Below are 15,514 nucleotides of genomic sequence, written 5' to 3' on the forward strand. Positions count from 1 at the left end.
AAGCATTAAGCACCTGCTATGTCCCAGGTACTGTTCTAAATTCTGATGATATAAAATCATAAGTAAAAACATTCCTGTCCTGAAGAAATTTACCTTCTTAGAAGGGACAAGGGCAAATGCATGTCTTAAATATACAAAATAAACCCATAATAAGTAAATATAAGGTAATGGAGGAGAGGGAATGAAAATTAGAAGTTGGAAAGATTAGGAAAGCGTTCAAATGTGGAAGTGGTTCTTAAGTTGAATTTTGAAGAAAACTATAAGAGGAAGAAAATAAAGAGAGAACACATTTCAGACATGGAGAAAAGCATGTTTGTCTTAAGGTAGGCTAAGGTTGCACAGGAAGACTGAATCTGAGCTTTAGGAGACTCTAGGATTTGATGTCATGGTAGTTGAAAGGGAGTAGATAAAGAGAGGCCCTTTTGGCCAAGGGTAATCTAAGAGAAGAAGGGGATGTGAAGGACCTGGCCCTTCACTACTGGCAGCAGCAGTAAATATATTGAGAGATTCACAGTGGAAACTAAAAGATCACATGGCCACTGGCAGGAGCCTAGCACCTCAGCAGTAAGAAAACCTTGGGTTTCCAGGCAGGGGTGATTGCCGGAATTTCCTGCCCAGCCTCAGCTCCTGCAATGAGGGGACCAGTGAAGGGCCTGGAACAGAGACAGAAACTAGAGCCAAAACTAAGTGACTATGACTATCACACCCATTGTATGAGTCAAATGACATCTACAGAATAGCTACTGGTCAAATTTCTGAGTCTTAAAAGGGTAGTACTTGTCAGGCTTTTGGATTTAATAGATCAAATCCTTCTCTGCCCCAAGCAGACCCTGAATTTTATAAACTAGACTAATTATAGAGGAGACTCATTTTACAGATGAATCTGGAGCTGGCAAGTGAATTGTCTAAGATAACATGACAGCATAATGATGGAGTCAGCATTCAAATTTATGTCTCCTGATTCTAAGCTTAAAGTTCCTTCCAATTCAACACATTTATTTATCTGTGCAAAATACTATACTAAGGGCAGGTATTACAAAGACAACATTTTAAAACATAGTACACTATAAAAACAAGTCACGTACCAATTATAACTTACTACCTAATTTTCTGTTCATAGTGAATAATAATAATAGCTAACACTTATATAATGCTTACCATAATTGCCATTATATAATAGCAGACACATATGCTAACTTTATAATTATCTCATTTGAGACTTACAATAACCTTGGGAGGTAGGTGCTATTATTATCCCTGTTTTACAGATGAAGAAACTGAGATTGGATTTGAATTTAGATCTTCCTGATTCCAGAGTCATACCACCTAGCTGCCTAATAAATGAATAAACGCTACTTGTTGATTGATAATATTTTACTATAAAGGAGTCTGCTTCCTCCCCCCTATATACACATACACCCAAACACACACACATACACACACAAACACAACATATGTGCACACATACTTGCAGCAATCTAGCAAAATAAATTTGTTTTATCTTCATTTGTTATGGAGTTGATTAAAGAAATTTTAATAGGTCTTATTCCAGTTCAAGAAATCTTCATTTAGGGGCTGAAATTTCTATTCAAATTAGGAAAGGAGATATCCCACCTTCTGCTAACTGGTACTATCTCTCTAGAAAGAGAAAGAGAGGGATGTTGATCAGTTTTGTGTTTTAGGGCAGCAGTTGTAGGCAAAAGGAAACCAAGGTAGCAGTTGGGGATGGTCAGAGATTGTAGCCTAATTGTTGCTTTAACAATGGGTGGAAATTACAAGGAGGCTGATTTGGGCTCAATTTAGCAATCAGTGATGTCTTAGGAAATACTGAGTTTTCTATGACTAAAAGACTTCCAGGGGAAACTAGAGGAAGATGTATAAAAGGGATGAAATAGTGTTTCAAGCAGTTACTTGGACTGAATGAACCTCTGATATCCTTTCCATTACTGATATTGTATGATTCCATTGATAATAAAAACACAAATAATTCGCATGTATGTAGCACTTTAAGGTTAACAAGGTGAGATAGACTTTAAAGTTCCTTCCAGTTCTAAATTCTGTGATAATAAAGCATTTTCTTTAAAACAGCTCTATAAAGTAGATAGTCTAAGTATCATTATCTGCAATTTGCTGCTAGGGAAACTAAGTCTCTATCACTGTACACAACAGTGATATCCAACTCAAATAGAAACAGATCCCTGTAGACCACATATTGACTTAAGAAACCACAACTTAACATCATGTTCGATTGTATTTTGATTTATTTTTTAAACATTTCCCATAATACTTTGTTTTAGTTCTCACTAGACTCAGGAGTTTTGTGGGCAGTTTGTGCAAGTGTGACCTCCTCCTCTTCATGTACTTAATGATTCAGCCAAATTGTCCTACTTGTGATTCCTCACACCTGAGAATACATCTCTCATTCCCATGCCCTGGCTCTCTTTTGAGCCTAGAATACACTTTCTCCCATTTCTACCTTTATTTCTTAGAATTTTGAGTTGCCTTTTAAGCTAAATTTAAGCATGATTTCCATATAAAGTCTACACACACCCCTCAGCTGCTTCTGCCTTTCTCCAATTACCTTGCATTTATTTTGTAGATAGTTATATTTATATACATTTTGCCTTCTCCAGTCAAACTGAAGCTCCTTGACATCAGTGACTGTCTGATTTGTATCTTTCTATCTCCACTGCCTACCCCAGGGGTTGGAATATAGTAGGTGCTATTGTTGATTATCCATTCACAATTAGTTGATAATTGGTACTCACAGGAAAAATTATAAATAGCCATGCTTCCTCAAATGAGGTCATATTTGTAAAAGTGCTGAATTATAATAGATGGCCAAATAAATATTTATATCTCTTCTTTTTTTTCTGGTAAAGGCAGCTTGATATAGTTGATAGTGTGCTGACCTACCCAAAAAGAGCTGATGCTCAACAAATCATTTAACTTTTATCAGCCTAGTCGTTTTGGGGTTATGCTGTTTGTAGAGGGTCCTTCTAAAATCCCTGAAGAAATCAGGGATTCTACGGTTTTTTTCTCCTGCTTTAACACGTCTTTTTCTCATAGTGATTCAAAGAAAGTAAAAGTTTTTGAAGGAGCTTCTCCTCTTGCCTACTTGGATGATGAGTAGGGAAAGACTGCAATCATTATGACTCATTGCCATCGTCATCCTCAGTAAGAGAGAAGTTGGCATAAGAGGCTCTCTTTTGTACAAAGTTGTTGAAAGGTGAGATCTAGAACCATGTCTACAGCCTTGCTAATTCACTAAACTATATCCAGAAGTGAGTTAATCTGAGGGTATTTTGTCCGCATAGGGGTATTGGGTGGGTGGTATGAAATGGGAAATGGGGACCTCACAATCCTGAAATTATTTCATGGATAGATGTCCACATGGCTTGCTTCCATCCATGAGGCCTCTGAAGTCTACTAGCAATAGATCAGGATATCTCAATTATTTTTGTGTCAGCAACACACACACACACACACACACACACACACACACATACACACACACAACCCCTTCTTTTGACACAGTCTGTTGATGCCTTAAAATGTTTTAAAACGTATAAAACATAGGATTATAAAGGAAATAAAATATACTAAAGTAGCTTTTAAAAATCAAGCTCATAGATATATTAGGTTAAGAACCCTTGTTGTAGTATGAGATAATTCATTAGCCCCCCCCAGGTACCCTAAATTACATGAATAGCGAGTGCAAAGCACTGGATTAGAACCCAGATTTCTTCTGATTCCAGTATTCTCTCTGACACCCTACTTGCCTGTGATTTACTCCATTAAAGGAGTAATTCTAAAATCCATTAAAGGGACTAAAATATTTATCCTGAACAAAAAAAGACTCTAGGTGAGTTTGATAGCTGTTGTCTAATATCTGAAACACTATCTTTTGGAAGAGAGATTATTCTCTTCTATTTAGCCCCAGAATGCAGTTCTGGAAGCAAAGGTTGGAAGTTAATTAAAAAGAGGAAAGTTTAAAAACAAAACAACTTCTTAACAAGGAGAATTAAATGAAGGTAGAATGGGTTGGTTACCTTGAGAAGTACTGAGCTCCCTTTCCTTGGAGGTTTTTCAACAGAGCCTAGATGGTTATGTCTGTCAGTCCTGCTGTGGAGGGTATTTGGGGTCAGGATTAGGCTTGGACTAAATGGCAATTCGGGTCCCTTTCACCTCTAAGAGTTTGTGCCTCTGTCCAAGGAGTGAGTCATTTCAGAGGAATTAGTATCCCCTGAGAGGTGACAGGATGTGACAATCTAGCTGCCTGATCCCAGTTGGCCCCCAGGTGTTACAACTACTTTCAGCTGATGTTAGCATGATGCTTATGACACATTTATGTAGCCCCTGATATCTACAAGGGCTTTGAAGTTGATTCATTAGTTATCAAATCCTATATCAGGTTTCTTCCCAGGGAATCAGAGGAAGCCTCCAGCAGGGAAGCCAAATTTGATTGTCCAGACATTTTTATGAGATTTCCAGTTACCCTTAGGCAAAAATCTTTGCTTTTCCCTGAAGTTTTTACTAGAAGAGTGGGGATGGGAAATTGGGGGTGGGAGCTGGGAAGAGAAGATTCAAGTCCCCCACTAAACACTGAAGTTTTAAAAGCTTCAGCATTCATTCAAACTCCAGGTTATTTTCTCAGTGACTCTTGGGAGTACTAGGTCTAATGCCAGCACGGATGTACTATTTTGAAACTGCAAAAGCATTTCTCAGAAAAGTTAGGCAGAATGCCATTACATGAGTATATTTTGTATCCCTGCCTTGTCTCTTTGCCCTTATATCGAAATATCCTTGTTGACCTTATATATATTTCATCTTTTATAAAGTACATTGTTAAAATGAGGATCTTACTTTCCAAGCATTTGGCAAATACCACATTCAAACAACAGAAAGAATATTTTATTCATGTGATTTTTCTCATTGCAAGATGCTTTTTAATAGCATTTATAAAAATATCTTTGAAACTAAATTTGGGACTATATAATTTAAGCCGACAAGCATCATTAAATGTTTACTAAGGGCCAGACATTAGGGAACACAAAGATGAAGCAAAACAACAACAAAAACTCTAGTCCTCTAGAAATTTATCATCTATCTAAATCATGGAGTTCTCAAGTTCTTCAAGGAGAACTTTGATACTTAATAGTTGTCTTTAATTATCCTTAGTGTGTGAGAAATCCAGGGCCCAAGGAGGTTGTTATTTGTCCAAAGTTATTAGCAAGGTAATGATGAAAGCATGAAGGAAACTTAAAATTCCTGGCAATGGGTCCTTGGATCTGAACCATTGGTCTGTTAGGACCTCTTCAACCAATAGAACAAGATCTACTTGTACAGTAGCTTGTATGGTCTTGGCTAAGCTGTATGATCTTTCTGACACTCGTCTTTCAAGAGGCTCCTTCCAGTGCTAACAATGGATTTATGACTTTATTTGGCTAGTTCCCATATAGGATATCTCAAATCTAGTAGGCAACAATAGTGAATGTGTCTTCGTTTTATTTTGTGACCAATAGGTGGCACTAGAGACACCTGCACTTATTTTACCACTTTTATTTATTATTTGGGGTACATATACTGTCACTCAGCAACATAAACGAAGGATGTGATTGTAAGAGAGACTTCAGGAGCCACTGCACACACGTACAAATGCCGTAATTATGTCTGTCATTTGTTGGTCGGTAAACCCATCTCATACTGATTGGACGGATTTTCATGTAAGGGGCAAAATAATTTGGCAATAGGGTGGATGAATTCTTAAAAATATTTTTGATTGTAATTATTTTTATATCAACTTCATTTCAAAATATTTCCTCATGTTCTCCTCCTCACTAGCCATACCTTATAATATAAAAAAAGAAAAGAAAAGAAAAGAAAAGAAAAGAAAAGAAGGAAAAAAGTAGTTCAGCAAAAACAATTAATACATAGCCTGAGTGTGAAAATGTATGCGATTTTTGTCACCCGCCCCCCCCTCTCCGCCGCAAAGAAGTGAGGAAGATGCACTTTGTCAAGGACAGATGAATTTTAAAGGAAAACAGCTATTCTTTGGAGCAAAGGCAGGAAAAAAGATGGCCAGCCGGGCTGCATCCTTTTCCCTCCCAAAACCTCATGGGAATGTAAATGCTGAAGATGATTGGGAAATATTTGAGCAACAGGCTAAAATGTCAAGGATATCGGCTCAAACACTTGCGTTTCATTCCACCCTGAAAAAACAGACTTGGGTAAGATCCAAGATTTAACAAGATTACTAGATTCAGGGTCGGTCCCCAAAGTAGCAAAAAGGTCACTAGATCCAGGAGTGACCATTTTCAGGTTTACTTGTTCAGAAATGTAAAATGAGATCAGGTGGTGTGTGTGTGTGTGTGTGTGTGTGTGTGTGTGTGTGTGTGTGTGTGTGTGTGTGTGTGTGTGTGTTGGGGGGGAAGGGAAGTGAGGGGGAAGATGGAAAAAGGGTTAAATCCGTCCAACTAATCAAGAAGCCTTCGGAATTTAGCAGCAAGATGCTTTTCTCCCCTTTGTTCTCCCCACCCCGTCCCCCTGTTCCCTTCCCCCGTCTCCTTCTCCTTCCCCTTCCCCCCGCCGCCCCCAACTCCTTCCCAGTGGTACGTGTGCAGCCGCTCGCCCGGTGTCTTGTTTACTGATTGGGGCAGGGGGGCGGAGCGGGGCCGGGGTGGGGGTAGAGGTGGTGGCTTGGCTCGGTAATACGGGAGGAAGGGAGGGTAGAGCTGCCTTTGATAGAGTTCCAAAGTGAAAGGTGACACGTAGATTATACAATGCGGTGAGCAATTCTGTTCTTGGATTTGGGGAAAACCAAATAGCCCTGATTAGCCTTTCCTATACCTGTCGTCAGCGTATTATACTGTAAACATCTCCCCTCCCGAGGTTTAGTCTTTCTAAGCAAAACAAAATAAACCTCTCCTGGGCAAAATTCCTCTTGGCTTGACATTGTTCTTCACCATACATGCTGAAAATGATTTTTTTGTCATCCTTATGGAGACTTTTGCTATTTCTCTTCTGACCTCTTAGGTAAAATGGGATAACTATCAAGAAAATTTAAATTTTACTTGTAAAGATGGAGGCAAAAGGATTGGCTAGTGGGCCAGCAGTGTTGTGGTAGGAGGAAGTAACTTAGGGAAGTTAGGTTTAGCAACGGCTCTTGTCCTCAGGGATCTTATAGTCTTGTAAGAGATGAAAAATCAACAAAATTGAAAATTGAAATTCAATGGCACCAGATCAAGCAGCCTCCAGAAATACACATGGATTCCTTTATTTCAGAAAAAGCCTTAAACTTTGGACCATAGTATGGCAGATAAGAGGAAGGAAGCTCAGAGGCCAAAGTATCCAACTCCATTTTACAGACTAGGAAACTAAGTTTCAAAGAGGTTAAGTAAATTGCTTAGAATCACAAAGGTTGGAAGTGTAAGAGAAGGAATGTGAACCCAGATCTTACTGACTACAAGTCCAACACTTTATCCTCTAACAGCCTCAAATCCCTTCTTTTTTATATTCTAGGTGTGAGATCTTAGGCAAATCACTTTCTGATAGCCAATTTCCTTATCTGTAAAATGGGAATCTATGCGGGGCAGTGTGGAGTAGGAGAGCACTGACCCAGGAAAATCACAGCCTCTGCTTGTGTGACTTTGGGCCAATCATTTGTGTTGGGCCATTCTGTAAAATGAACAAATGATTGAAAGAAGGAAAGAAAATGAGTTTATTACATGATTGCTGTGTGCTGACTTCTGAAGATGCAAATAGAAAAGCAAGACAGTATATGCTCTCAAAGAGCTCAAGGTTTGATAGAGACAATACACATGCATGGTAGGTTTCAGTTGTGAGTTAGAAGGAAAGGTGCAACGTTTGGTAGAATATAGAAGAAAGATATGCTCTTCTGCTGCATCTTCTTTAATGCCATTTTCACTTCTAACACCATATGTTTCTCACTTTGAACTATTTGATTGGGCAACAGATTTTGGCGTCAGGAACTTGCTTTTCTGGGTCTTTAGTACTTAGGGCTAAAGGATGGTTGGTAGTTGTCCTTTGTTCTCCAAGAGGACCAAAATGACATCACTATATTATAATTGAGTTGCTGTGGCTGATCTGACTAATGTGAGCTTGGAGTGCCCTGCCACAAGTCGGTCACAATAGCCCATGTGAACATTTTGGGTAGCTTCTTTAACTTTGAGCATCTCAAATGTCCTTTGGGCTAATTCAATTCTGCTCTTCTCATAGAGCACAGAACCTTCTCTGATGAGGGCATGTCATGATGGGTGGTCCTGTACCAGTGTCTCCCATGTTATATAATTGATTGAGACCTTGTAGTCCATGTATCACTTTTTTTCTGACCATTTGTGAGCATTGCCCTGTGTGAGAGCAATTTCCATTAAAAGCATACATTTGGCATTCAAACAACTTAAGGCTAAAGGAGAAGGCAAGGCAATAACACCTGCAGAGACATTTGGAGGGTGGCGTGTCCCCAGAGACAAAGATCCAAACAATTTTTTTAAAGATGGTGATATTGGCATATCTACCTTATTGGTTTGTGAGAATCAAATGAGATGATATATTTTAAATGCCGAGTCAATCTTAAAAGTGCTCTTAATGTTGTTGTTGACAGTGATAATTATAGTATTCTCATCATTCAGATGCCCTTCTAAAAGTTTAATGGGGAAGTGTTTAGGAAAGGAAATTCAGACAGTACTTTGTTAGTATTGCAATTTGGAATGATGTGTTTAAGGGAAGAAGATTCTTTTTTTCCCCTATCTTCTTCCGTTTGTCCCATTAAAGACCTATCCTATTTTTCCAGACTGCAGTCCTGACTCATTTCCACCAGCCTTTGTCTACCATACCATAGATACATCTTCACCCTGGAAACTCACTCAACCAAGATTATCTTTCACATTGAAAGCACCATCAATGATCCTTTGGCTTCTTCCGCTAATTGGCTGATTCCTCCCAGAAATTCCATTTTAAGAAGATCCAAGCCAAAGATGACTTCATATCTCTCTAACCTTCACTCATGAATTATTTCATAGGACTTTGTCTACCAAGTCCCACTTCCTCCACTTTTGTCTACCAAGTCCCACTTCCTCCACTTTTATCATCTCCTTATCCCTTTTCAGCTCTACTTTTTCAATTAGCATGTAAACACCTTAAGGGCAGAGTCTGTTTTTCTTTCTATATGTATTTGTATTTCCAAAGTTTAGCATAGTGCCTTTTACTTAATAAATGCTTAATAAATCCTGTAGACTAAATATCTGAAAAGGCAGCATCATACTGTCTCCTCAGGCTGGGGGGGGGGGGGAGGAGGGAAGGGGAGGTCTGTCTATGAATGGGGATTCTCTACTTGCTGATGTTCTGAGAAGGGAAAAGTAGGAATCATAGACTTCCTTATTGCTGTTGGGCAGTCTGAAAAATCTACAACAGTGCTAGCCTTAGTCTTCAAATGCATCTGGAATTCTCATAATAACCCGCAGAATAAAGTGCTATTACTCTCCCCATTTGAAAGATAAGAACACTAAAGCAGGCAGAAGTTGTGAGACTTAGCTAAATCACATAAGTTTCTGGAGCTGAATTTGAAATCACTCTTTCCTGACTCTAGGTTGAGAGCTTTATCCATTCATTATATAGCTGCTTTTAAACGATTTATTAGAAAAAGTTGCCTGAAGTAGAGTACCTTAGCTTGACGTCCTAGAACTATCTGTTCTCTAGCAGCTCATATTCTTTTTTAAAAGTATTAATAAATTCAGCAACTTTTATTATTGAAATCAGTAGGATTTAACAATTCTGATGGACTGATTCTAACAATGATCTTCCTCATTCATTAAAAAAAGAAAAATTGCAAATACAAGTTGGTTTCTTTAAATTTGTGTTCCTGTGCCCCAAAGGCTATAAGACTGTATTTGTCTTTTGATCTAACAATGTGTCTAGTGGGTCTGTATTCCAAAGAAATCATAAAAGATAGTAAAGAACCCACATGTGCAAAAATGTTTGTAGCAGTTCTTTTTGTGGTGACAAAGAATTGGAAAATAAATGGATGTCCATCAATTGAGGAATGGCTAAATAAGTTATGGTATATGAAAGTAATGGAATATTATTGTTCTATTAAAAATGATGAATAGGCTGATTTTAGAAAAGCCTGGAAAGATTTACATGAACTGATGCTGAGTGAAGCAAGCAGAACCAGGAAAACAGCGACAGCATGATTATGTGATGATCAATTAAGATAGGCTTGGCTCTTCTCAGCAGTTCAGTGATTTAAGGCAATCCCAATAAACTTTGGAGGGAAAATGTGATCTACATCCAAAGAGAGAACTTTAGAGCTTGAATGCAAATTGAAATATACCATTTTCATCTTTTTTTCCTTCTGTTTTTTTTTCTCATGGTTTTTTCTTTTGTGTTGGTTTTTCTCTCCCAACATGGCTCATATGGAAATATAGAAAAAATGAATATGTATGTATAACCTAAAAATTCAAAATTCAAAATTTTAAATTCAAAAACAAGAAAAAGGTTTTTTTGTGTGTGTGTATGTAAAAGTCCCCTTTTCATCCAAATGGAAGTTTACATTCATTATATTCAAAATGGTTCTAAAACTCCAGGTAACAGTTTAGCATAACAGTCCATTTTTTATGGCCCTGTATTTTACTGAAGTTAATTTGTTTCAGAAGTAAGAACTCATATTCTAATAGGGGAAAACTATTCACATGAATGAGAGGTTTCAGCTGCAAGTCAGAAGTGTGGAAACATATATATATATATATATATATATATATATATATATACATATATGTGTGTATATATATATATTTAGTAAGGAAATCTTTTTTATATCATTTTCAATGACAATACTAATATGTTTATTATTATCTGTTAATATTGTCCCCATCTTACAGATAAAGAAATTGAAGTAAAAATTAAGTAACTAAGATGAGTCACATAAATTTCTGAGGCAGAATCTGAAATCAGTTCTTCCTGATTCCAGGTCCAGAGCTCTATCCATCCAATAATAGGAGCCTACTTTGAAATAACTCAATCTACATTTGAATAGTTCTAAATGTTAAGAAATGTCTATAATTCTGTCTCTACTAAATTCGTATTCCAATGCCTCCTCCTGGTATGTTGATAACTATGGGTTATCAACCCACATGTAATCAAAGTTATTACAATAGAGTACCTTTGGTGGCAGGTTTTATTAAGTCAAGAAAACTTTGTTAATGAACCCAGTGATAAACCTAGTATGTCATTTGAAAACCTGAGAGGTTAAGTGAAACTGCCCAAGATTACATTGACAGTAGGTACCAAATAAAGTACTCAAACTCAGGTCCGCATACTTCAAATTCAGTATTTTGTCTATTGTCCCTTGCTACATCATTATTGAACCAGATTGTCTCAGAGTTTAAGCTACCTTCTAGAACACCTAGGTGTAGTATTAACTCTTTGAAGCTCCCAAGGTATCATTTAGTACAGAGAGGTAATAATTTACTAAATGCCATGACATTGGTTATTTTAAAAGCTGAAATGCAGTGCCATGAGGTAACAATTTACTAAATGATACCTTAGTAACCTAAAAATATTAAGGCTACTTCCAGAAACATGGAGCTTACTCTACTCCTTGATAGAGTCAAAACATTGAGTAACTTTTTTTTCTGGTCCTTTCTTGTTGCATATTATCAAACACTGACAAAGAACAGGATGCTATACAAACCTGAGGAAAAGGAGATAGTTTTCTGGCCTTCAGAAGGTTACCCCTTTAAGAAGAGAAGGAAAGAAAGAAAAAGGCAATGGAAAGGTGTCAATTTTCCACCCTGCAGAAAAGCTAACATATTCTACAGCATACCCTTCTTTGTTTGATCTTTTTGGAATATAAGCCTGGGTTGTAGAGGAGTATATATTTTAGTCCAAGTCTGATGAATGTGGAGATCAATGTGGCGTGGTCTTCATTCCAGAGGAAAGGTCACAGTTTCAGGCCAGCTGGAGATGGAAGACAGAACATATCCTGAGTTGCAGCCAACCGGAGATTTGAAATTAGAATCTGGGCTAAACCTGCATCTGGGTTTTCAGAAATCTGATTGTAAGAGGATAGGGTTGTCAAATGGTTGGAAGGAAAACTTTTTGGTTTCTAGAGACCTAAAGTGACATAGACTGAATTGTGCCAAGAAAAGTGATTAGCATGTTTATCTCATCATTTGAGTCACCATATTCCCAGGAGTATAAAGAAACCTTTGGGAAGCAAGTAGGTGGAGTTAGCAGAGAATTGGTAGGAAAATTGAAGTAGAAGACCCCTCTTTTGAGGGCTCCAGGTGGATGGACACTGTGGCCAATCTGGCTACACTATCAAAGGCACTTTAATAGAGACAGGCTGTCCAAGAAACTTGCCAGTTTTCCATTTGGTTAAGTGGATGACTCTTTTCTTCAAGAACTATGGCCTGGGATCCAGCCCTATGGCTTATTTTGGAACTCATTGTGGGGGATCATTTTTATTGGGAAATGTGGCTTGGAGTGTGGGGTTGTTAAGGATTCTATCTTTGAAGACAAATGTTTGCTGGCATTCAGAGATCTTCTCTGGGTTCTTGAATACTTAACAGCTGCCTCTTCTCACTGTGACTAGAAGGGGTAAAAACAATTGATTTTGGGGAATGCACAAGTAACTCAAAAATCTCAGGAATAGTGACTTTCCTCAAGGATTGCTTTGAGAGAAAGAACTTGAGCAGGAGAGAATATCTTTGCTTCAAATGGTCTCAAGACCATGGGTTTTGTGGTGTTATAAAAAGTCTAGGAGTCAAAAGATAGGGTCTGTAGGACCAGCTCTGGTCTTAAATTCCACTATGCCTTTGAGATAGTTTTTTGACCCCTTTGTGCCTCAGATTTCCCTCTGCCCCCTAAAACGAAGGTAACATTATATGTCATGTCTCTCACAGGGTTGTTGTGAGATAAGATAATAGATGTTAAAGTACTTTTCTTTTAAAAAAAAATTCCCTATTCATGAACACAAAAGAGAGAGATTATATGAAAGCAGTTTTTAAATAGATAAAGCACTCTATAGATAGAAAGTATTTAGAAAAAAAATTAAGAGGTGAGGAAAGGAATGTTAATCCTGTAATAGAGTGCTACAAGTGAATAGCACCTAAGGAAATGGTTTTTGCAAAGTCTTCACTAAGCGACTGAATAGTCAATTGCATTCAACAAACATTTATTAAGGACCTGTCTATGAGCTCAACACTTTGTCCACATGCTGAAGAAAACAAAGACAAAGAACAACATTAACTCTACCTTCAAAAAGCTTTGATTCTATTGGAGGTGATTGGATATGAACCAATGAGTGAATGAATAAAAAAGCATTTATAAAGTAATTACTAAATGTCATATACTGCACCTGTACATACAAAAACATGTACACAAATTAGTCAACACAAGTATATAAAGAGTAACAATTTGGAGAAAGAGAGCAGAACAGTCTTTGTCTTTTAGCACTTTATATGTTGCAGGAGATGTACAATATGTACATAACAACTGGACACAAAAAATGGGGAGATTTAGAGTGTCAAAACTGAGCTTCGTATATACTAAGCATGGTTTCCATGTGAGCTGGAGTCTTACCAAACATCCCCGGAAACCATGTGCTTCTCAAGGCACTTAATTATATTTATTTGGGAATGATAGAGAAAATAAAACCACTAACAGCATTTAAAGCACAGGCAAAAGCCCAACTGGGGATAACGCTAGTGCTTGATTCCTAAGCAATAACTCAGTAATAACCACAATCCCACGAGATTGAGGTTCTGCCAAAAGCCTCAACTTCAGGGTGGTGTCTTTCCACAAATGCACCGCAAAATAGTGTCCTAAAACACTAGGGAGGATCCAAGATGAAAAAAAAAATTATGAGATAGAAAAAAATGAAAATCCAAAATGTCTTTGTGTATAATTTTAGAGAAAGCTCAATTTAACTAGAACTATTAGGAAAGATTTGTAACCCCTTTAGTCAATAAAAAATATGAGAGAACATGTTTTGTCTATGTTTTGATATAAAATAACTTGTTTTCTTTTTCTAGCTTCAGGCCAGAGTCTACTGATGCTGAATTTTCTTGTGTCTGCCACACCCCGTTATCCACAACCCACATGGCTTTCTCCATAGAAATATGAGTTTGTCAACTCCGGCTTGAGGCCACAATGGGAACCATGAATCAGTAAAGCTAGTCCAAAGTCATTTGTTTTCTGCCAACTCCCAGATAATGTTTGGTATGATCAGAAAAGATAATTCTGTGCTAAATATGGCTTTCAGGGACCCAGGTTAAATGACTGAGAATTACGGATTCACAGGATTTCAGAGTTTGAAGGGCCAACAGTCATTTAAAATGCTTGAGACACCTGTTGCTATGGGAAAATCCAAACTTCTCTTAGGAAAAAAAGGAAAATTTACCCACAGATTGTATGATGTAGTAATCTTACATTTAGACATGGTCAGGACTGACAATTTTACTACTGTCCTGCCTGATACCTCATCATGATGAGGTGACTCTGGAGCTCTCCAAGATTATGCCAGCAGAGTTCAGGTTATAGTAGGTCTAACCATATGGTTGGTCTGATGGAAGGGCTTTGGATTCAAGCCCAGGAATGTACTTTGAGTCTCCTGTCCAAGGATCAGTTTGGCCAAGTTCAGGGAAAGAGTTCACCAGAATATTGACCAAAAGGGGTTTAATTATTTTAGCCAGAGAAACTTATTGGATTGACTCCTAAGATGCCATAGAATTAATGGACAGTGACTGATGTACCCAAACTCATAAAACAATGAATCTTAGAATAAGTAGTGTAAAAAAAACTTATTGATTAACTATCAATTTATAGCTGAAAGGGATATTAGAGGTCATCTAGTCCAACTCCCACATTTTACAGATGAGAAAAATAAGACTAAGAGTCCAAGGTACCAAAGATTACAATTAATAGAACTAAGATTTAAACTCAGAGGCAGACAGAGTCTAGATGATAAAATGCAGGAGGCAAAACAGCTGAGCTCTCCCAACATTCCTCTCTAAGTAACTTTAAAATTACTCCTCAAATAAAATTTTAGGACAGCAGAGCCAACAAAAGATCCAAGTGAGACATTTTTCCAGTCTAAGACAACTAAGAAATTAGAATCCAACAATATTTTTTTACAAGAGAGACATTGGAATGAGAAAGACAATAGTTAAAATAAAAGGCTGGAACAAAATCTATATTATGCTTCAGAAATCTATCATGTTTTAGCTGAAGTTTAAAAAAAAGCTAGGGTAGCAATCATGATCTCAGACAAAGCAAAAACAAAAGTAAAAACCTAATTAAGAGAGAGACTCAGGGATAATACATTTTGCTAAATGGTATCTTGGACAAGGAAATACTATCAAAACAGCTCTGATAAAGGCCTCATTTCTCAAATATAAGAAAAACTGAGTCTAATTTATAAAAATAAGAGCCATTTCTCAACTGATAAATAGTCAAAGGATATGAAGAGAGGGAAGAAATCAAAGCTATTCAT

This window comes from Antechinus flavipes, chromosome 3 (genome assembly GCF_016432865.1).
Source record: "Antechinus flavipes isolate AdamAnt ecotype Samford, QLD, Australia chromosome 3, AdamAnt_v2, whole genome shotgun sequence".
In the NCBI taxonomy this organism is placed as follows: domain Eukaryota; kingdom Metazoa; phylum Chordata; class Mammalia; order Dasyuromorphia; family Dasyuridae; genus Antechinus; species Antechinus flavipes.